At 42.2% G+C, this 23759-nt stretch overlaps 1 non-coding gene across 4 annotated transcripts in view; it reads right to left on the reverse strand.

The window, feature by feature from the left end:
- Window positions 1–22833, reverse strand: part of LOC109447285 (uncharacterized) — a 36934-nt gene extending 14101 nt beyond the window's left edge. For 2 of the 4 annotated variants that reach the window (XR_012493752.1, XR_012493753.1), the window contains exons 1-2: window positions 22646–22833; window positions 5610–5831 (exon numbers count right to left, since the gene is read on the reverse strand). This is a non-coding gene — a transcript (uncharacterized LOC109447285). The remainder of the gene's footprint in view (window positions 1–5609; window positions 5832–22645) is intronic. The other 2 variants (XR_012493751.1, XR_012493754.1) reach the window with 2 other exon arrangements.
- Between the last annotated feature and the right edge of the window lie 926 nt (window positions 22834–23759).

A 23759-nucleotide genomic window follows, 5' to 3' on the forward strand; every position in this document is an offset into this window, starting at 1 on the left:
ATGGTTTAGACTCAGAGCCAAACAGACCTTCTAGTCTAGCACAAAAACCTCCTTCTCCCCCCATAAAAAAAATAATAATAAATAAAATCACTGCATTCACAAATTAAGAATGTCTGTAGAATGAGAAAGGGTGCAAGAAGGAAGGTTTGCCCTCTAGAGAGCACCTGACCTAACTGACCAAGCCATCAGTGTCCTGGATGACACTGATAAGAAGGGAGATGGCCTTATAGACACCATCAAATAAGGGTGGCCTCTGAGTCTCCTCATTCTATCAGCAGCTCTTCCTTGGAGGACAAGGGGTCTTATGAGCAAGGAGCAATACCAGGACACAGATGAACAGGCAGAAGCATGAAGACACGGGAGGGAAACCCTCCATCCCTTACAGCCATAATAATAATAATTAATAATAATAATAATAATATGTTTACATGCTATCATTTCCAGAGTGCAATTAAGTGTACTGTTTAATCTTCATAACAATCATGTTAGGTAGCTGTTACTAGCCTTGGAATAAACAGATTGCTTATGTGACTTACCCAAGACCATAAGCCTAGGAAAGAGCAGAGAACTCAATACCAAGAGGTTAAAGCCCACCAGCTTTCTGCCAACCATACCAGTAACTAAGTTAATCTAACTCGGGAACATGAGTTGGATATAAGAACGGACGCTGACACGCTGCCAAGCATCCCAGCCAAGCAAGCCTCCTCCTTCCCATCCCTGATCCATCTAAGGGTCTACAGCCAACACATTGCTTCTTCCTTGCTGACTCCCAGTGGAGGGAATTCTCTATCTGGCTATACCTTTCCAATTTACAATTTAAATAATTTTAAAATTTTGCAATAATCAATTAATTCCCAAACATAGAGATTAGTCAATAATCTAGGGTTAGTTGCTAGTCTAGGATTTATGGCAAAAGGCACCTTCTAACCATATTGGTAACTTATTGTATAAAACAACATGGTCTAGGTGCTGGAATAGATCAATGAAATAGAACTAAGGATATAGTTATTTATTACAAAAAAAGATGTCATTTCAAATTATTGAGAGAAAACATGAATTATTTAATAAATGATGAAAAATACTAGTTAGTTAAAAGAAAATTCAGTTGGATCTTTACCTTACTTCTTACCATCAACGTATAGCTGCGTCAAATATTTAAATACAAAAAACAAAGTCACAAATGTACTGGATAAAAGCATAGATAATTTTTTTTATAATCTTGGGATGAGGAAGGGTTTTTTTCACCCCCAAGATTATATTGATATAGTATGTAATTTTAAATTTCATATAGCAAAAAGTCATAAATAACATTTAAAGAGAAATAATGAACTGGGAAAGAATTATTTGCAAACTATATAATAGACCAAGTGTTATTATCTTTCCTATACACAGAGCCCAGAAAAATCAATAAAAGGAAACAAAAGGCCAACAAAAATACAAAAGGATACATATAGGCTGTTCACAAAAGAAGAGATACCAAGCATATAAAAATATACTTGACTCTTAATAATAAGTACAATTACACAAATAAAACAATAATTAAAGTGTGTGTATGTGTGTACCTATCAAACATAAAGATCAAAGAGATTGAGAAAATAGTGTTGGCCGTGTGTTGGGAAATGAGTATTCTCATGCATGCTGGTAGTTGGGATATAAATTAGCATGAGTTCTGCCGGGAAGTCTGGTAATATACACCCCAACTTAACATATACACACTTACTCTTAACCCAAGAATTCCAAAAATTTATTTATTTTTATTGTGGGAAAATTGATATACTATGAAATCCATCATTTTAACCATTTTCAAGTATACTGTTCAGTGACATTAAGTACATTCACATTCTTGTGCAACCATCACCACCATCCAGCTCCAGAACTTTGTTATCTTCCCCAGTTGAAGCTCTGTACCCATTAAACACTAACTCCCCAGTCCAGGGGTGTCCAAACTTTTTTCAACGTTTTTCACCAAGGGCCATATGCGGTAAAATACACAAACAGCCAGGCCACTCACTTGAGGTGAAGTACGTATTGCCTCACCTGGTTTATTTAAGTAAACTAAATATATTTTTGGAATTTGCTGCAGGCCAATTAAAAATGGATTGTGGGCCGCAGTTGCCCTGTGGGCCGCAGTTTGGACACCCCTGTCCCAGTCCCTCTCCCCTCAACCCCTGATAGCTATGTTCTAACTTCTGTCTAAAAATTTGACTAGTCAAATAATTTATTTTAAGGAGAGACTTGTACAAGAGAAACAATATATATGCACAGAAGATGTATTCATTCAAAAAATATTTCCTGAGGACCTACTATGTGCTAGGTAACAGACAAGATAGACCAGGTTACTTGTCTAATATACAAGTCATGATCTAAAGAAGGTAGACCATAAACAACACGTAAGCAATAAAGCATTAATAAATACCATGAAGAAAATAGATTCATGTGATGGTGATTTAGGGGGTACTTTAGATGGACAGTAAGAAAGGGTCTCTCAGGTACTATTTATAATAACAAACAAATTAGAAAAATCTAAACGTCTCAGCAGCATCCTGCTAAGGTGTAGAGTCCACCTGGCCGGATGTCTGCATATGACAGTTCACTGTAGACTAAGAGCCTTTCTCAGAACTAACTCCATTAATTCAATGTGCCTTCTGTAGAGTATATTCCTGGAGAGAAAGTGTTTCCAACATTTTGGGGTAGAAAATAATTTAGCAGGGGCACATGCCAATGCTGCTTTATTCTGAGACAGAATGTGTAGATGACAGTTTTAAGTGTTTGATGTCCAACCCTTTCTAAAACTGTGAAATAGCAGCAGGGTGATCAAGAGGCTGATCTAAATCTTCTGTCTGTGGTTTTACTTTTGTTCTGGCAGGCTGAGCAACACTGGAAAAAAATTACAGTGTGGGCATGGGAAATATATTCTTCCCTCTTTCTTGACTAACTGACATATTGGAGAGCAGGCGTGAGTCAGGGGTAATGGCATTGCTTATGATTGAGCTGAAATACATGCAACAATTTAAATAGGATCAAGAGCCTGGCCTAACCTTAGCCCAGGCAGGAAATTCAAGGGTAATATAACACTTTGCTGTTAAGTAATGCCATTGGAATAAAAGCATGTTTGGGATGACTTTTGGCTTCCACTTGGAATTTCTGTTTCATTTGCTTCCAGAAAGAACTTTTTCGCCCCTTTAAAGTTCTTAACTTGTATTTGAAAAGTTTTTGTAGTTGTATAAATACAATGTACACAAACTGGCCTGGAATTAAAGCTGGATATTATAGATTACACTAAAAAACAAATTCAAGACTTAGCTTTAACTCTGTGACGGTATAGCAGCAGCTTTGTGTTATGTAAAGAGCAAGTCACAGGTTAGAAACCTCGCTACAATTTACTAGCTCTGTGGCCTTGGGTGGATTATTTGACTTCTAAACCTCTAAAAGAGGAATAACGATAATACCCACTCAGAGGGGTTTTGGGAGAACAAACTGTGAGAACATGAAAAGCACAGTGCTAGCCCACAATACAGCTTTTCACTTTTTCCTTCTGTCCTGGGCTTCATAACCGAGTCTGGCATTACTGAGAGAGTAGAAAAATAATAAGATGGAAAACTAAAATTTATTTTTGTCTGAATCACTTGGACATGATCTGACTGAATCCCCTTGTTGGTTTTAAGCCATATTCCTCCAGTGCTGCCTCCTAAACTGAGTGTCCGCAGGAACTGAAGCACCATCTTCAGTTTCAGACGAACTTGGACTTAACTGGAGCATCTCGGGATAACTCAGGATGATGTGGAAGACTCAGAACCCATGGGAGAAACTGCTGACAGATCTGCGGGTGTTTAGCTGGGAGAAGACTCTAGGGGGATATGGGAGATGTCTCCAAATATTTGGAGGGTAATATCATGTGAAAGAGAAATTAGATTTATTCTGCATGGCTCCATATGTGGAGACAGATTCCAGTTTTATATATAGAAAATTTTTATAAAAATATAAGATTGTCAAGGAAAGATGCTATCATCTAAGGTAGGGAGTTCTAGATGGTTTCTATCAGAGAATAGCTATTCACTCTCTGGGAACTGTACCCGGAATTCTGTATCAGAAAAGGGCTGGAGGAGGTGCCCTATAGGATTCTCTTCCAGGTCAGGGAGGCTGCAATTCAGGGAGCTACATCAATGCAATATTTTGCGGCAGGAACTTAAGAAGAACAGCCATGGCAGCGTGTAAGGCACTCACAGGACACACAGGCTGTGCTTATGTGTGAACTTTAACCTTCTCTAACAAAGGAATGTCATGCCACATGGAAAAAAAAAAGGCCTTAGAAATGAAATGGAAATGTACATACTTTAGACTAGTGTATCGTATTTTATAGGTTCATGTAGACCCAGGGGCCAAATGAAACTGAACCAAGATCTTAGGCATTAAGTTACACTTTAATTTTACCTTTTCCCTCCTGTGATTTTGACATAAGTGATTAAAAATGAACCTGGACCTTTGACCTACCCATTTGAGTTTTTTCTTTTTCTTTTTTTTTCCTTTTCACCTGCAAACCTCTGTTGATTGTTTCATAGAGCCTTGGTCAACTGCTTTTAACAGCTAAACATTAAAGCCACTGAGAGCATAAACAGGAAGCTGGTGTTTAGGTGGGAGTTCCTAGGAATTTTATACTGCTGACCACAGAGGCCAAGAGAGAAAGGAAATAGGAAAAACAGTGTAAATACCTGGGTGACTAATAATTTTGCCCAGCTCAGCTGGCTTTTCTGAACATTTAATAGGAAGTTTCTTCCAGGGGAAACACCCTGAAAATTTTTCAGATCCCCGAGTGGCAGTGAAGGGCCGGATAGGAGTGTTTACTGAATGCAGTTGTTTGGTTTTTTTTCACGGACTCAGGACAGAAAGACTGCCTATTTCTCCGAGTGATAGGCTCCATTTGCATGCGTGGTGCAGACATTTTGCAGAGCATCAGGGTTCCCAGGCCTCCGATTTGTAAAGGATTGTCAGGCCACCCCTTTCCTCGTTCACGTGGAGAGTGCCTAAGAGGATTTAGAATCAAGTGGGCACATTTGCACGGCCTTGTTCTGAAGAGGCAGCTGGAGCCGGGCCGCCGACCTGGCGCAGACGACCGCGGATCCCGGGGGACGCATTGTCCTCCGAGGGGCCGCCACGGGGACTCCATTGTGCGCGGGGCAGGCCTTTCTCTCCTGCCCTCTCTCTCCCCCGGGCCTCCTCCCCACCCCCCACGCAGACTTTTCTCTCTCGCTGCCCGGATTCCCCCCGCTGCCGCATTTCCCATGCAGAGGCGCGGGCAGGGCTCGGCTGGCCATCTGCACGCGGAGATTGACAGCAGCCCCGGAAGGTCAGTGCCTCAACGATTTCTGTCTGAACAGCAGGCCACCCAGGCCTCCCAAGCAACACAGGGACATCTGCTCCCCTTAATTTAGAACGCTGGTTCCAATTTCATTGGAGCCCCTTGCTAGACGCTGTCCTCTGGCTCCGGGGGGAGGGGACGGGTTGGGGCAGAGCAGACGCGCCGCCCGCCCCCAGCTCCCCAGTTCAGAGGCGAGCAGCTGAGTCTGGCAGGAGGGGAGGAGAGGAGGGGGGTAAGGGGCCCGGTCACTCACGTGATCCAGGTGACGTAGTGCGGGGTGGGGCGGGTCGACGGAGTGGGCACGCAGGTCCCCGAGCGCCAGCGACGCACTGATGTATCCCGGGTTTGCAGAGGAGAGGGCTGCGATGGCTGGGGAGTGGGGACTTGGAGCCAGCTGGATTCGGAACCCCGCTCTGCACGGCAGGTTAGGCAGCCCCGCGGCCCGTCTCCTGGATTTTTGACTCTCCCAATATTGCTGGGAAGAACGAGTAGATGGGCAGGAAAGTTTATTGCAACCAGAGTGAGAAATTCCAGCTGTGCCCTCCCTCGTGCTCAGCGCTGGCAGTTTTAAAGCTGGCTGTCAGTAGGCAAGGGCAAAATCCTGCCTCGACAGTTGACATCAGAACTCATCCTGCCTTTTCTGCTTCATATTTGGGCAAAAGAATTGCATTTTTGTTGAGTTTCCACTACTACATCATTAACTCCTTGAATGAAGACACTTCATCTTATTGTGTCTCCACCACAGAACACAAATGTTTGGAGACTAAATCAATGTGTGTGTGGGGAGTGGGGCGTGGGGGTGGGGGGCTCCTTGTAAGCAATGAGTATAACTGTTCTCCTTTTTAAAAAATATACCAAAACAAGACATTGTGGATAATGAACCTGTACACATGGCTAGGCATTAGTTAATTACTGTGTTGCCTCTTTCCCTCCCTCCCTCCCACCCTCCCTCCCTCCATGTCTTTCACAAATGTATTGAGTGCCCCTGTGTGTCAGATATCAGGCAATGGAACAGGGATGTAAAGAAGTGAGACTCCCAGTCCTCAAGATGTGACCACTTTGTGAGTGGTGCTATGTCTGGGTAAACAGCTAACCAGGGCTCTGGGTGATAAGTGCTATTGATAGGAATGAATTCCCCCAACCCACTGTTATCTCCTCATTCTTCGGGCTTCAGGGGAAATGTCATATCCCTGGTGCCTTGACAAGATAGGCTTGTCCCATTAAGTGACTTTGTAGCACCTGGCACTTCTCTTTTGTGATACTCATGACATGTACAGGTGGGCAGAGTTCATCATCTCTGTTCAACTCTAAGCTTCTTGAGGCAGAAACTGGCCATTTTGTTGGTGGATAGAGCCACCATAGCCAGCACAGTGTTTACCCCATCGTGCTCCCTAAATATTGGGTGAACTGATCAATAATCAGACATTTTTTAAGTTCATGAGAAGTCCTTTCATACATTTTGTTTGGGATGTGAGGCCAGACTGTGATTACGCCATTCTTTGAGTACCACATGGAGCTATATAGCCTTGGTAGAGAATTTATTATTTTGTGGTGTTCTGCCACTCAGTGATTTCACAACTGTCTTTTGCAGAATCATTGTTAGGTTGGGGCTGCTCAAAAAGAGATACCATCATGAAATAAGTTTGAGGAAGACAGGTTGGGCCCTGACACACGGGTTCCTGAACTGCAGGATTTCAGAGCTTTCAACATGCTCATGTACAGTGTCCTAACCCAAATTATTGGTTTCAAAGGACATCTATTAATAGTAACATTTTGCAGCTGCAGGATAGGGATGAAGCTAAATGGTAACTTTGCCGCCCCATTTCTCCCAACCCCTGGGAGGTGGAAGGAGCTGCTGTGGGGAGAGCTAAACAAGATTAATTTGCCAGCATGAAGATTGGCTTTTCCACTTGGTTTCTTTGTTACACCACGCGACAAATTTGTTTCTTGTGTTTTTGGCGGTAAGGAGAGAATGGAGGGTGTAGAGAGGGCTTAGATTCAAGAGGAGTTGGTGCTGCGGGAGCTGGAATGCAGCTCTACCACGTTTAGCTGTGTGAGTTTGGAGGCAGTCCTTAGCCTCTCTGGGTCTCAGGTACTTTATTTGTGACTAGAGATAATAGTATCTAACTTAATAGTGGTGGTGCTAAGATTTTAAAAGCTCTTGTATGTAGCTACAGTTATCATGATGGGTATAAATTTTACTTACATGCTATTAATTGATTAATTAAAAATTGAGCATCCACATTCTAATAGATTAATTTAACTAAGTCTCCTGTTAGTGAAGAGGGATCACAGGGGACCATGGCCTGAGGGATGAGTTTTTCTCTGCTTGCTTCCTTCTGACCTCAAGTGAAACATTCTGTGTCTATCATTGCCTTTCCAGCTAGAAGGATTCCAGTTCTTTAACAGTATTTGCTGAGCTGTCCCTCAGTAAATTTAAGTTGCGATTTCATTAAACATTTTTTCTCAAACAGAGCAGTGGAGCAGTTGTGTATCAAGATTCAAAATTTTAGCCTACAATCCGTTTTCCAGGACTGATTCAGTAGCCAAGTGCAAAATCCTCAGCAACAGGGTTACGATCCAGAAGACCATATGATTTTAAACAATAGAGACCTACTTACAATGAAAAAGTAAATAGGATCTTTCTTGCCTTGTTTATTGCAGCTTAATTTGACCCTGGGAAAAAAATCAATACTGGATTTTCAGAGAAGAAAATTTTTTCAGGTGCTGTATATTAGACCATAGCATGAAAGAAAGCTGCTTCTGGAAATTCAAAGGTATTCTGAAAATGATACACACCCGTATGTATGGTATCAACAGTTTTACTCCTTCAACTCTTTATTTTCTGCAAGGGCATTAACTTGGACAGAGATTGCTAGACGAGATGTTTGCAGTATATCTGTTTTCAGATACAATCCCCTATGCATCCATGAAACTGTCATACTTTGGAACAGGAAGAACAGGACATATTTTTTAAATGTTGGCTCTTTTCATAGATAGAATCTCGATGCCCAGAGCAGTGCTGGACCCAAATATCTTGACATCACTTAACTCCTACAAGGGGTCACTACGTAGGGATCAGCAATTTGCTAAAGATCAAAAGATTCTCTCTAAGATGGTACTTGAAAAGTATCATCTAGTTGTAGACCTAGAGTGTGCCTCAGGGACCTGTTGGGTACCACCGCCCACCTTTGGCATCCCCTGTCCCTTATTCCAGCCATTGATGCTGCCTCTGAGCTGGTGCCTTTTTATAGGTGCAACCTCAAAGGGCCTTGCCTCATGTCCTTGCCTTCCCCTCTGCTGGAGCTTCCAGAGTTTGCCCGGAGCCTCTCTGAGCCACATGGGACCTGTGCATTGACCAACCCTGAATTGTAGGGGAGTATGTTTTGGGGTCAGACCTTTGACCAATGAAGCATAAGTGCTAATGGGTAAATGCTTTCCTTTCTTCCCCCACATGGACAGTCCTGAGATGTCTTTCATACAACTCCCCAGGCAGCCCAGACAAAGCCAGCACTCATTTGCCAGAGACTGTGGCCAACCTCATAACTCATCTTGGTATTGGTTTTCCATCCTTCTCTGCTTCATTCTTCTTGTCCTGTACTCCTACTCACTGGATCACATTCCCCAATAAAGTATTTGCACTCAATCCTTTGTCTCAGGATCCGCCATCAAGGAGACCCAGGCTAAGACCAACTCATTCTGACATTTTTTACCAGATGGAATTATGTGTCTAAGCTGTCTTCATCCCATCACTCTTTTCATTGTGTGAGTCTCCATCCAGTTATTATGTTTTTGAAATGGTTGAGGAAGTTACATCCCTCCTTGCTTTGGATGTGGTGGGTCTTAGTGAGACTGGTGAATCCTGGCTGCCTTTGCTTCCCCGACAGCAGGACCCGGAGTGCCGTTTGCAGCCCTCATCTGGCAACTGGTCAGCGACTTTAGTCCTGCGCTTGTGTCTGCTAACTTCAACCTGGCTCTGTTTAATTTTTCCAATCTGTGTTTTTAACTTCCTCCTCAGATTTTTATTTGTTCATTTTATCTTGCTCCATTTATGGATTTGTAGGCTATAAATAAGCAAAGATTGGTGTGAGTAGGCTTTAAAAAAAAGAAAAATCGTATGGCTCAGTGTCCCAAAGTCACATATAATACTCTTACCATGTGACAAGCTTTTTAAAATCATAACAATATCATGGTTTTTATAATAAAAATAGCAGCAGAAAACCTTTGTCTTCATTTGGAGACTATTTGTTAAATTTGTTTAATCACTAATAAGCCACTGGATTCCTATCGGCTTCCTTCTAGGGACCTGCCACATTAGTATAGTTTTTATGGGTACAGTAGTGAGGCATGCCGGGACATCCCATCCAAAGTAAGAGACACATTATTTCATCTTATACCTCCCACCACAAAGACAGAAGCTCAAAGCCTGATGAGTGCGTTTGAGTTCTGGAAGCAGCATATTCTGCACCTGGGAATACTGCTTCACCATTCAAAGGTTACCAGCTTTGAGAGAGGACCAGAAAAAGAAAGGGCAGTGCATCAGTGTGTCTGCAGTGCAAGCAGCCCTCCCACTCAGGCCGTATGAGCCAACAAGTCTTCTGGTATTAGAGCTATCAGTGGTGTGAAAAGATGCCATGTGGAGTTTGTGACAAGCCTGAGTGGGAAAATCACAATGTAGAAACCCAGGATTCTGGAGCAAAGCTCTGCCATCTGCAGGAGAGAATTCTAGAACTTTTTCACAATAGCTCTAGCCCGTTGTGAGACCTGGTGCAAGCACCTAATCATGGGCATCAACTGACCACATGGCCAAAGCAGCCCTTCATGACAGGGTTCTGTCAGAATCACCATGTCTTATGGGATAGGCTCAGGAACCATCGATTGTAAGGCTGGACTGGTACCTCTGGAAGGAAGCACAAGCAGGTCCAGACAACACACTCAAGCTGCACAGGAGCTCCACGTCACCCACTCTTCCTGCACCAGCACCGCACCATCAGCCCACACCTATGGCCGTATGCAGGGTCCTTTAGGATTAGCCGATTGAAGAGGAAGGAACTCATGCTGCTTCATGGCTGGGCCGACTGCGTGTGGGTGCCAGCTGAAAATGGACAGTGTCCACACCATAGCCTCATTCCAGGGGGTCTTGAAAGCCAATGGCAAGAGAAAGCCACAAGTGGTATCCCTGGTCATCTACATTGTGTTGAAAGAGAAATGGCCTGAGCTTAGACCCATGGGTAGGGGTCTAGAAGGAGAAAAGTAGGCAGATTGGCAACATGAAGTTCTGGAATAGACACATGCATGGACCTGTGTGAGGGCACAAAGTGTGAACATCTTTGTATACATGTTAGTGTCCACAAGAGACAGGCACTAAATATGCATGTAAACAAAATGACTCACCACTTGTTAGCAGCCAGCATCTGTCATCAGCCATTGCAGTGTTGGCACAACAAGCACATGGATAGAAGAACCAGGGCAGCAGGGATGGAGGTAATACAGGGCCCACTAGCATGGGCACCAACTAACCAAAGCCTTTCTACCTACTGCTACTGCCAGATAGCTAACACTCCAGCAGCAGAAAGTGACAGAGTCCCCAGTATAGCACCATATCTCAAGGGGACCAACCAGACAGTCTGGCAAACTTTTTGGACATCTTCTACCCTGGAAGAAACAGCAGTCATTTTAACATGAAGACATATATTCTGGACATGGGTTCATGTTTCCTGCCCTTAGGGCCTCAGCTTTCACCACGATCCAAGGCTTATACAGCGTTAAATTGCCTGTCATGGAATCTCACATAACATCACACCAGGCCAAGGAACACACTTTTCACAGAGGAGTTGTTGGAATGGGAACATGACCATGGACGACTCCACTGGTTCTATCTCATGCTATACCATCTAGAAGCTGCCAGCCAGCCAAAGCATAGTAAAGACAAACCTGTTGAGAGCTTAGCTGATACACCAGCTCAAAGGTGATACTCTGTGGGGATGGGGCACTGTTCTCCAAGAGGCAAGGTACACTTGAAATCAAAGACCTTTGCATGGCACTGTGTTCACAATGGATAAAAAACACAAATCCAGGAACCAAGGAGTAGCGGCAGGAATGGTCCTGCCAAGCATCACTCCCAGTGACCTACTTGAAGAATTTGGACTTCCCATCCTCCTGACACTAAGCTCTATGGGTTTTGAGGTCCTGATTCTTAAAGGGGGAATTATTCTAATGGGACATAGCAACCACCCCATTGAACTATAAGTGTGGCTGATCCATGAGCACTTCTAATTCCTTGCACCAAGAAGCCAACAGGCAAGAAGGAGAGTCACTGTCTTGAAGCAATAATTAAACCTGGTCACCAGGAAGAGAGAGGGCTACTGTTGTATCCAGGGACTGGAGGAATAATGCAGAACCTAGGTGATCTATGTGGGACCCTCTTGTTATGCCCTTCCCCAGCTTTGAAAGAAAATAGACTACAACCTGAGAGGCCAGGCCCTCAGACCCATCAGGGATGAGGGACTGGTCTCGCCACCAGGAAAGCCACTGAGAAATCAGAAGAGGTGCTTTGTTGAGAATGAGGGAAATCTTCAGTAGCTAACAGAAGAGGGAGAAGATGAACATCAGTTGTTACCCTGAAACCAGCTGCAGAGTTATTATCTATAATTTGTCCGAGTAACTTTCCTATTCTAAGTTTCCACTAGGAACAGATGCTCACTGATAATTTAGAACAGCTTTTCCTAGAACATATAAGAAGATCCAAGTGTTGCAAGGGGTGGAGTGTAGTGGATGCTTTGCCACATAGTCCAGATTCCTATTCAGGAATGAAGGTCTTATTCCCAAGCCCCTGAGAGTGCTGTCAGAAGATGGCCCTTAGCCTTGGGGTTTGCCTTATGTAAAAAAACAAAAAACAAAAAACAAAAAAAACCTGCTTAGTGGTCTGAAGCTCATACCTCCTTCCACAGGCAACCTGTGCTAAATAACCCTCTTGCCCTAATTTGGGACAATTCTGAAAGGCTACCCCAGGCCTGGAGCTCCATGGGTTTTCTGATGCTTTCACTGGCACTGCATCACATCTCAACTTGTCCCTGGGTCTCATCCTGCTTTCCTCCTCTCCCTTCATAAATATTGATCCCAAGAGCACTCCTTAATAAACTGCACCTACAGCAGCCAGTAAAACTTAGATTATTACCAGGTGAGACAATTTGTATTCATAGGCTGGTGAGGCCTACAAATGCAAATACTTTGATTATAAAAAGTAGTCAATTTTATTAACACCAAACTATAATTATGAGCCTCTTGCTAATTGCCAATTGATATTGATCAAATATATATATATATATGTAGCAAAGTGAACTTTTTTTGAGAATTCCTAAGTAGATTCAGCAGTTTGGGCACATGTCACTTCAGATGCTAGTGTTCAAATCCTGATTTCAATTCTCAGTTTGGATTTTAGCCACTTCATAAAAAATAATGCATTTTCACAGAGCTCAGTAGATGTGAACATTTCTCAGAGTTTTGATACACAGTCAAAAACGTTAGGACAATTTGTAGATTCATATATTCATTTCTAGAATCCTAAGGTTTTGTGCCTTCTTTGCATGGCTTTTTCTGTTTTTATCTTTCTTTCTTTCTTTTTTATTTTTTTTCCAGCCCAATCAATTCTTGAAACCACACTGCTAAAGCAAATGTTTAATAATTCAGATATATGCTGAGGTTTGCATTCCATGGGCAACTGTAGGAACTTAAAAACATGATTCATTTTTGTCAAACACTATGAATCTTTTCTTGAATTGATTCTTTTCATATTCATTCAATAACAGCTCTATAAGCTCTGAGGAGGATTTGGGGAACGCAGGGCAGCTCAGGAAAATGGAATCGGCATGTCCCCAGCTGCCATCTGTTGGCTCACGTGCCTGGACAAATCAGCAAAGCAAGTTTTTCTTTCTTGCCATTTCAAGTTCAAGTCTTGTCTCTTCAGCAAGAAAGTTCCATCTTGGGAGACTTGGGAAAAGAACAAGTCTTCTTCTGCGTTCTTGCATGACCAAATGTTATTGATCTGAGGAAGTAGTTCAGAAAGCCTCTTCCACAAGTTTGCACAACTTAGCACTCTACACTAAATAGGGTAAGTCTTCACATTCTGCTGCGAAATCTTCTGGACAGCATATACTGAGCATCCTTAAGGGACAAGTGCAAAGAAATGTACACACTTGATTTTTTGCTGACACTCATCGTGTAATGAGCCTGAGTGGCCATGTTCACAGGCCAATTCTGACAAATGATACAAAGGAAGGTGGACATGCAGCCCACAATTTGGATTTGAGTAAAAGATTGAGAACTTTATTCCCTTTCAGATGATCCTTCTGAGGCAACTGAACTAGCTTTTCCACTTGATATCAAACTTCTCAGATCTTTCACTGGAAGGGGCATATGGACTAACTCATCGCGTGATGTTGTTATCACACATGGTCACAGGTGGGCCATGCCTCCCCTTTTTCTTCCCCCCACTCTCCCCTTCATCGTTTGGCTATCCGGTTAGCTCTAATACTCTCTGGTTAAAAGGACTGCAAGAACGAACCCCCTCATTTCTCCCAACTCTGAAGGTAGAGCACACGAACACCATTTTCCTTCTGTAATGAGGGCTGCAGGGGCTGGGAGCAGTGGGGGACGTGGCATGGAGAGGCGAGGAGAACGAAGCAGTCAGGGCAAGTGAGTTAGCCCAGGTTCTGTCAGAGTGTGAGTCAGAGCTCGCTTTATCTGGGACCATATGTTTTCTCAATTAGGTTAGGCCACCTTCCTCAGACGGCCTCCACAATTGAGTTAGCCAGCGCCTGGGGCATTTGGTCCAAGAGAATATTGAGCCCAGCCCTCCTGCTTGCCTCATCAATATGTGTTTTGATGTCAAAATACTTGTAGTAGTACTTTTCCTTTTCCTTTAAAAAACATTTGCACTTTCCCCTGGATTTTTCCATTGAAAAGCCTGCGATTTAACCTAATAGTAAACTTTTCCAGTATTGATAACTTTGTCATTTTCGGCTCTGATTAGCTATTGGTGGACCATCTATGCCTTGGGCTTCTCTTACAACATTTTTAAGTGCTATGAGGCCAGGGGCACTTGAGGTGGGGGTGGGAGTCAGGGAAAGCAATCCAGAGACAACGTCTGGGCAGAGTCCGGAGGACAGTGGGAATTTACCAATCCTTCTACACTCCTCCAGCTAATGATGGGGCCATTTACCATCTGCTCCCTTCCCTGTCCGTATCTTTTTAATCTAAGTTCTCCTTACTCCCCAGCCAGCCAGCCCTTCTGTTCCAGGGAAGCTAATCTGCTTTCTGTAATCCCCAAGGACTATCTGGATACTGTCTGGCTGTTTTCGTCCATGCTAGCGTTTCTCTGTGAATATATAGTCATTACATCCTGAAAGGTCTTGCTCAAACTCAAGGGGTCTAGGTAAGGCTCCTTAGTGAATTCTCTTCTGATCCCTTTATTTCTCTTCTACTCAGAACTTAGGTTTTTAGCTTATACAATGTAATTCTAAAGACCCAGATAAATCACACTGGCATGCTCATGATTTGGAGGTCTACAGACAAAAATCATTCAAAGAAAGGTATCAGGATTCTCCTCATGTACTTGTATAAAGACAGGAAGTGTAGGGCTTCCAGCATTGCATGTCAGTGTGGAAATCAACACAGTAAGGGGTGTCTACCTCCTTTTCCCAGGGACTCCTAATGTCCCTGTGTCAAGATATGGTTCTCTATGTAAATGTAGCGCTGTTTATAGATAGCAATATTTGGGAGGAAATCTGGAGGGGAGGTGTATTAAAATGGGCTTTATAACCACTATCATTTTTCTTTTTTTTATTTTATTTGACTACCAGCTGACTTGTATTCTCTTTAGGAATTTGTCCATCTTTGTTTTCCTATAGAAGAATAGTTAATGAAACAAAATAAGAATAACTTTATAATTGTGTCTAGAGCTTTACTGTTTACATCTTAAGGAAACATCACCTTCTCTAAGAAACCATTCTGAATTCCCAGGAGAGTTGCTGTCACCTTTCTTTGTGCTCCCAATGCATCTTGTTATACCTCTAGCTTAGCACCTCCAGCGAAGAACTGTAATGCCTGTTACATGCCTGACTCCTTAGCAGTTAGAATTCTTCCAGGGTGGGGAGCATGGCCTTTTCATTCCCGTGTTTCTGTGGTCCGGCTCATGACAGGGCTCAGTACACTTTAAAAATACCTAATAGATAAATAAATGGATGGATAAGTGAATGGTATTTCTGTATTAAGTATTGGATAAAGGCTTGTTACATTACTCTTTGATTATAGTAGAATAAAGAAAAATAAAGGTAGATAAATCTTGCTGATAACTATGGAAAAAATATTTGTGGGAGAAAGTTTGGAGCTGCAGATGAAATTAAGTCTTTAAATTTTCCTCAGTGTTCTTTTATCCCTGGAATAGATGAGGAGTTAGTTGTATTGATTTGGGCCAGCACTCCTGCAGTGTTATGAAATTGATTTAATTATGCCCTATCTTTCCCTAAGAGTTAGAAAAGAAAAAGTGTTCCAAGATTTTAAAAAGTATACAGGAAATAGCTACTATGTAAATTATGGAGTATTAGGTGCATCTCTTGAGTATTTTCTCCTTCATGCTTAAATGTTAATCTCTGAGTTATGCACTGTAATAATAGATCCAACTGAAAAAGTGTTTCTGGGACTAATGCATAAAATATGTGCATGCAATTTGGAAACTGAAAAATGGCTCATTCTTTGGGGGGAAAAGAATGAAAGTTACTGCCACTCTGGGGAATCAGAACATGATTATCTACAAGGTTAGCTGATTTTAAATACTGATTGCCAAACTGTTCAATAAAATATGAATACTTATTATGGCAATCCATATCACATGTTACATATCCTATTTCAGGGGTGACGTGCACCTTCTTAAAGAGACGTACACTAACTAGGTAATGTCAAACATTATAAAGTGAGTGGAAATTGAGACTGAAGTTCTTCTTTCCTATTGGGTGCTCCACTGGACTTTAACCTCTAGGAAAAGACTAAAACTATAAACAACACCCTGTATCCATGGTAACATGCATAAGAAGGTAATTATTTTTTTCTTTACATTTTTAAATTTCAGAGTTTAATAGCATATTATATGCATTGCCTCAGGCCCACAATACCTCCAGTTGGTCATTAAGTATCAGGAAATGCCCTCTCTACCAGTTATTATTGCTTAAATAAAATGCCACTTATAAGCCTCATGAACAAAAGAGCTACAGTGTCAGTGTAAGAAACACCTTGACTATTGTAGTGATTTGGCACAAGGCGCAAGGACTCCCAGAGCACCTGGCCCAGTAGCCAGGCTCATGTCCTGAGAGCAACATTCACAAGGATGCCTTTTCATTTATGGTTAATTAGACTCAGGTGTCCCTCAGGTGAACACCGGAAGAGAGGCCCCACCCCAGGTTTTTATATGGCCAACCTGGCTGCTGCAGGAAGGCTGCAGGAGCAAAAGATTCTGGGTAAATCCCATGGGCCTTAATTCCATCTTATTGTAGAGAACCACTCCCTGATGTACCAATCTGGAAGTTTGGGTTGTGTACTATTTAGCTTTTGTGTGTATTTTCTTAAGGAAGACTCATATTCACCACAAAGTATATGATTGAGAAGGTATAAAGGGAGAAACTGCTTTTAACGTCTATCTGATGTTTGCTCTACACAGGCAGAGTGATGATAGCATTGTAAGAGTAATCCAGAAAAATCGGTTCAAGTTAAAGCCAAAACTCTTTTTTTTTTTTTTTTTGGCTACAGAGGTTCCTTTCCCTCGGCTCCTGTACACCTGGGGCACTTACACCAGACAGGTGCCCACCTCGTGGCTTGGGTTAGCCTGCAGAGACAGCCTCAGTAAACCTGTCCCCAGCTGACTTATGCAAACAAAAAGAAAAATATGTGCTTAAAACTAGAGCTAATCTAGGAAGTTCTAAATTTAGATTGGATTTTTCTTCCACAAGTTTGTTTGTAAATTAGTTTTTAGAATCTGGAGCAAACATTTTCCCATAGAAACATTGTAATTTAACCCCTAATGAAAATTAAATCCTACACATTAGCAAAAATGTTTTTTATTAGCTGTGTGTCTTTTTTTTTACTCATTCAGCTATGTTATGGATTAAGTGGGCTTTTGTGGGCTGGTCTGGGAGCTAGACCACCGCATGCAATGGTTTCTATGGGAAATTAGTCCCCACTGAGAAGCTGGATGTGAACACTGCTGCCAAAGAAGAGAGAATTTCCTCCCACGCTTTGATGATGCCACCCAGAAGCAAGAAGGGACAGCCTTTTTGTGTAAGCTACATTCATAAATTTGGTGTTTGTATTTTGGGAACTGCCAGCACTTAATTTAGAAAGTATTACAACTATATTAGGCTGAAGGTGAACTCGACAGAGTTTAGACCAGGAAGTTGAATAAGAAAACATAAACAGTAAAGCAAAATATAGACTCAAGATTGGAACGGAGATAGACACTGGAATTGAAAACTTCATTTCAGGGCTGTGAGCACGACCAACATTCCAGAGCCAAACAAGGCAATGAAAAAATTTCTTTACTAGAAAAACTAAAGAAATTCAAAGGCAGCAAAGTAATGGATTGTAACGTCAACCACAGAACTTTCTTCTTTTCTCCTTGTCTATGTTGACTCTAAAAGTTAGTAAGTTCCGAGCAGTCTAAGCTATCATGAAATCACATGTCCATCCCACTCTGCATCCTTGATTCACATCATAGCTACGTGCCCCACTCCCAAAAAAGCTGTGAGCAGCAAAAGCTCTTTTACTAGACAATTCCCTGATTTGTGTTGCTCCCAAATGCCAAGTGAAGTAAAGAATTTTTCGGCAAGAAGGAGGGGTGAAGTGGGATGTGGCGGACCAAAAAAATGGAACCATGACCATCTTAAACTGTTAAAAGATTGTCAGGGGAAGAGAGGTCCATGTGGGAGAATGAGAGAGAGAGAGAGAGAGAGAGAGAGAGAGAGAGAGAGAGAGAGACATGATTCCCGGGGAAAGGAATCAGAGCAGAGGGCCAAGAGGAAAGCAGAGGAATGCTGTGCAAGATGCATGAAATGATGCTTGGAATCTTCCCAACAAAGAACACCAGAAACAAAGAAAATGTATATGATAAGGTCAAATTTCTTGTGGTAGCTAGGAGGGAGCAGAAGATAAGTTCCTAAGCCAGAACAGCAATTGTGGGGCTGACCCAGGACTCCCCAGATTGCCAAAATTGGGCATTTGTGCCCAGTTTTCCTAATCTCCAAGGTACAGGAAGGTCTCCAGTGTTCTTCAAGCTCCTCAGAAGGAACTTGACTTCTGTTTTGCTCACCCTCCAGTGTGGGCACCTTTGGGGGTTTGGGTTTACGTTCCCAGCTCTAGTCATGACCCCCAGGAAACTTGCAAGCTAGGTTGGCGTCCAGACTCCCTGTGATTTTGAGGAAGGCGAGAGGGTTTCAGACACTATGTTCTCTGTCATCACGTGTGTTCTATCATTTGGGGAAATTTGTTCCAATTGCCACCATTAGAACAAAATAGCCAATGAGAGATTTTGCAAAGCTGTTTGGAAAGAGCTTCTCAGGGTCAGTTAAGAAAAAGCCCACACTATAATATGTTATTTCCACTGCACCAAAACATGACAATGGCCAAATGCAAAGTTGCTGTTGGGACAGAAAGGGAAATAGCACTCTGATGGTAGAAAAAGATTGAAACTATAAGGTAAAACTATATCAACGATAGGAGATTTTCCCGCTCCTCTGGGTCTGGAATTTTGAACATCTGTGGGACTAGTCCCTGTCTCATTTTTCAGGACTTAATGTAGAGGCTTAGTGCTTTCATATATGTTAATTTCCAAAAAAAAAAAAAAAAATCTTGTTACTTAGTTCAGTTAATCTCTTCTTGGAGGAACTAAGTGAAGAGGAATAGAAAGTGAAATTTAAAAAATAGATATTATAGAACTTTACACGTGAAACCTATGTAATTTTACTAACCACTGTCACTAGAGTAAATTTAATTAAAAAAATAAGAGAACAATGAAAAAAAATAGATACGTTTCAATCTAATGAGACTATTGGAAGTTTGACTTGGTGGGAAACCCTGCAGCTGTGCCCTAATGGTACAGTGACTTCTTCGCTCTATGAGGTTTGGAAAGCATGGTTTGGATAACATGGATCACAAAAATATATCAGTCTCCTAAATATTCAGCCTAAAACTTTATGTTCAGGTGAACACCACTCTTATCATTCATACCCGAAGGGCGACATTTCTGTCGTCGTTTTATGCTCTAGCTCATTTCAATGTAGGATTGAAGTTCGGTAAAAGGGATTGTATATACTATCCTGTCAGTTCCTAAACTTAAATGTGTTTATTAATGTATATGATCAGACTAAGTAATTTTTTAAAAAATCTACTGATTGGGATACACTAGAAAAAGGTCATTCTGAATCACTGAATGTCTGGATGATGAAACAATTTGGAGCACACATTAAGTTTGACTGTCTTAAGTTGTTCCACTTGACTATTTATTAGACTTCCCTCAGCAAGTTATTGAGGGAACTGCTTCAACAAAATAATATAAGTGATTTGTCTTGGCTCATCCATCATTTGCTTCTATTCCACATGTGCCTTAAGTTGGGCTGGATTACATTCCCTTTACCTCTGAGAATCACGGATCATCGAGAGGTGGAAAGGGATGGAGAGATCATTTAGGCCAAAGGCTGGCACACTTTCCTGGTAAGAGCCAGATAGTAAATATTTCAGGCTTTACAGGCCATATGGTCTCTGTCACAGCTACTCAACTCTGCTGTTGTAGCATGAAATCCATCATAGATAATATGGGAACAAATGAGTGTGGCTGTGTTCCAACTAAATTTTATTTACAAAAATAGGGAACAGGCAAAATTTGGCCAGTGGGTTTCAGTTTGTCAACCTGGAAGCTAGTCCAACTTCCTTACTTTACAGATAAGGGAAAAGAAACCTGGGAAGACTGGGAATTTCCCAAAGGCACTAGATGGTTCATAGCAAAGCCAGATCCCAAACCTGAAAACTGAATCTAGAATCCACCTTTATTTCTACCATGCCACATCAGCTGTCTCATTTCATGAAGCTTTTTCTGCCCTGTAGATGGCATAGGGGTGAGTCAGAGTGCAGTATTTGAAGAAATTATGCTCCTGTAACAGTCAATTATTTAATTGATTTTTAATTAATTAAAATTTAATTAATAAATTTAAAAGATTTTATAGGAGATTGTCACTAGCTATTGACATTACTCCTGGTACCATTATTATGTTTCAAGATGGCGTCAAGAGTGAAAAATTGAAAGATTATTATTATTATGTCATTGAGTCTCATTTTAACAAGGTTTTTCATTAGAGTTGATTTGAATAAAGCCAGCAAACTAGGGTTTCCAATTCACCAAAGAACAAACAGCCTCCAAAGCAGATGTTCTTAACGTGGCATACAGGGAGTTAGTGAACCCTGAAATGTATGCAGAAGTTTTGGTGCACGTACTGCATACTTTGTTCCTCAGGACAGAATACACAGTTTTTTTCAGATTCCCAAAGGGATTTGTGACCACCAAAAGTTACAGGATTTTATATGGTGAAAGGTTCTTGTCCAGCCAGGTTGCCTGCACAGGCTGTCTGAATAGGGAATTAAGAAACTCCAACCAACCTTTCCTCTCATGTATCCTCAGTGGCTGGCTCGCCAGAGGGTAATTAGCTGGCCACCAAAAGGGTCCTGAGAGGAAGAGACAAGTAGTCATGATTTGGTTGACACCTAAGGATACCTGGGTATAATCTGTGGGATGAGGTCAGTGTCAGAGGTCCCAGGTGCAGTGATACTCAAAGTGAGCAGAGAGCAGCCTTGCAGTTCCTGGTTATCAGCTGGCTCAGAGCAAGACCTGTCAATGACCAGGTCCGTAGAAGATAAAAGTCAACTTCCAGAAGCAAGTACATATACTTGACATCTGGCAACATGATGGACTGAGTTGCCTCAGCCACTCCTCCTGCTATAAACACAGGAGATCCTAGATGAAATAGAATGAAAAAAAAAGTTTGTTAATGTTGTTTTGCAATACAAGCTGAATTCAAAAGAAAGAAATGGAAACTCTTACATGCCAGAAGTGAAGAGTGAACTCAAATCAGAACAGTCAGCTTAAGCTGAAGCCACAGTGGACCAGGAAGCTAAAAGCTAGACTTTTAATTCCCATGCATGGATAAAAAACATGACCTTGAGTCCACTCAAGGTGAGGAGTTAGAAGAGAGGTTTCAGCCTAAAACCAGAACTACTGAAGGGCTTCTGGTTTGTGAGAAGGGGTCCAGAAAACTCCATCCAATGGCTCCATCCATGGCATTAAGGAAGCTTTTTTCCAGGTAGGAAAAAATGTCTATTGTGAATCAAATGAAAAGCCAATCTGACTCTTCATATTCAGGGGTGGGATCTGAATTTACACATGTCGATCAGGAATCTCTGGCTAAGGAAAAACTGGTCCAAACTAGAGATGTCCAGTGGATACCTGCACAGGATTAGGGCAGATGCCTTATAGTCCACAGAACATGGACTCCCAGACAAAGATACTTTCTACCGAAGATGTGTTTATACAAGATTACACACACATACACACACACACACACACACACACACTCACACTCACACACACACAGACAAACTGAACCACCATGGGAGAAACAAAAACTAAAGATGATTGAACAATCTGGAAGATACTATAAAATAAACATTTAAAGAATGTAAGATGTAGGAACGATTGGGAAAGAAGAAATTAAAAACAACAACAAAGGTTTGCAAAAGAACCAAATAGGAATCATGGAAATGAGAACTATAATCATTAAAGTTAAAAACTCCACGGATCTATAACACAACAGTTTCTACATAGCTGAGGAGAACGTCACTGAACTGGAAGGCAAATCTGAGGGGATCACTCAGAATACTACACAGAAAGTTAAAGCTGTGACAATCCATTTGACTAAGTCCATAGGATCCAAGGGCAGCTCAGACTACTAGGCTGTGACAGCGAGAGCAACTCGATCCATGTACTAGGGTCCTACTCTACTTGGCTTTGACTTCTGGTCCATCCTGGTCAGAATTGCTTCAGGAGGGAAGTGGGCCTGAGCCTGAACATTTGGAGTCTTGGGAACTCTTGGTGAGCAAAGTTTGGGAAAAGGGGGCTATATTCCTGACAGGCCTGACTTACCCGCCATCACCTGTCCTCTCAAGACTTTCCTGTTCTGTCTTGAAGTTAGCTCTTACCTGAAAGGAAGAAGTATCCACCTTCTCTTGAGTTTCTTACCAGGTCTGTGGTCCTCTGGCTGAGCAGAACCTTGCCAGGGCTTTACGAGCGGTCAGACATGCTTTTCTAGAAGACACACTGATCACTGCTTCCCTGAGCAAGGCCCGACCCCAGGGGGAGGGGACATATTGCAAGGCCTGTGGAAGGAAGACCTTATTAGGAACGCTTGCAGAAGGCAGCTTTCTACCCCTGAGTAGGATACTTAACAAAAGGATGGAAAGTAGGATGCTAAATCTCAAGTTCACTGAGCAGCTTCCCCCTATGGAATCCCCTGGCCAATAGCCAGTCCCTGGTCCCTGACCTACTGCTTGTCTGGTCTCTGAAAACTGGCTGCTGTTCCACCCAGATCTGCCTGACCCTTTCTGGTTCGCACCTCAGATACTATGAACCACATTCTCTTGCCTAGCTCTCCTAGGCCTGGCACCCACTCGGTGGCCTGTGCTTTGACACAGCCCCCAGCTCTGGCTTGGTCAAAACTTCAGGATAATTTTTTTTTTTTTTTAAACCAAGCAGGATCTCTTTAGAAGCTGAGCCCTCATTTTGCTTCTGTTCCTAGGAATCACTTCTTTTTCTGCGAAGCTCCTGACATGCAGGAGAGCATTAGAGGAAACACACTTGCCACAGGGGTCCTGGAACAACTTGATTTGGAAGCTGGAGATGAATTTCCACAGGCCCATTACTTGGAAAAACCACAGAGAGCTGCAGTTATTAGCATTTTGCAGTGAATTGGGCAGCACACACTAATGGCCAAGGAAAATAATACCATTAGCACCATAATGGTGCAGGAGCATCTCTGCAGACAGGACTCCCATTGACTTCAGAGGGACCCGACCAACAGGTAATGTGAAAATGCCCTCTGCCTCCTTCCCTCGTTCAACATGTACCTGTTCCAAAGCTGAATCAGCAGTGGGAGCCAATTCTGGGACAAAATGAGGACTTTTGTTATCTTAAATTACTTATGCCATCTAACTCCCTAGATACAGCAAAATGTCTCTTAATAAAATCACCTTGATTTCCATAAGTGTGTAGTCCATCATCACAGTGATGGTTTTATTAGGCCACTAGAAGGTCCCC

Source organism: Rhinolophus sinicus, linkage group LG02 (assembly GCF_036562045.2).
Source record: "Rhinolophus sinicus isolate RSC01 linkage group LG02, ASM3656204v1, whole genome shotgun sequence".
Classification (NCBI taxonomy): domain Eukaryota; kingdom Metazoa; phylum Chordata; class Mammalia; order Chiroptera; family Rhinolophidae; genus Rhinolophus; species Rhinolophus sinicus.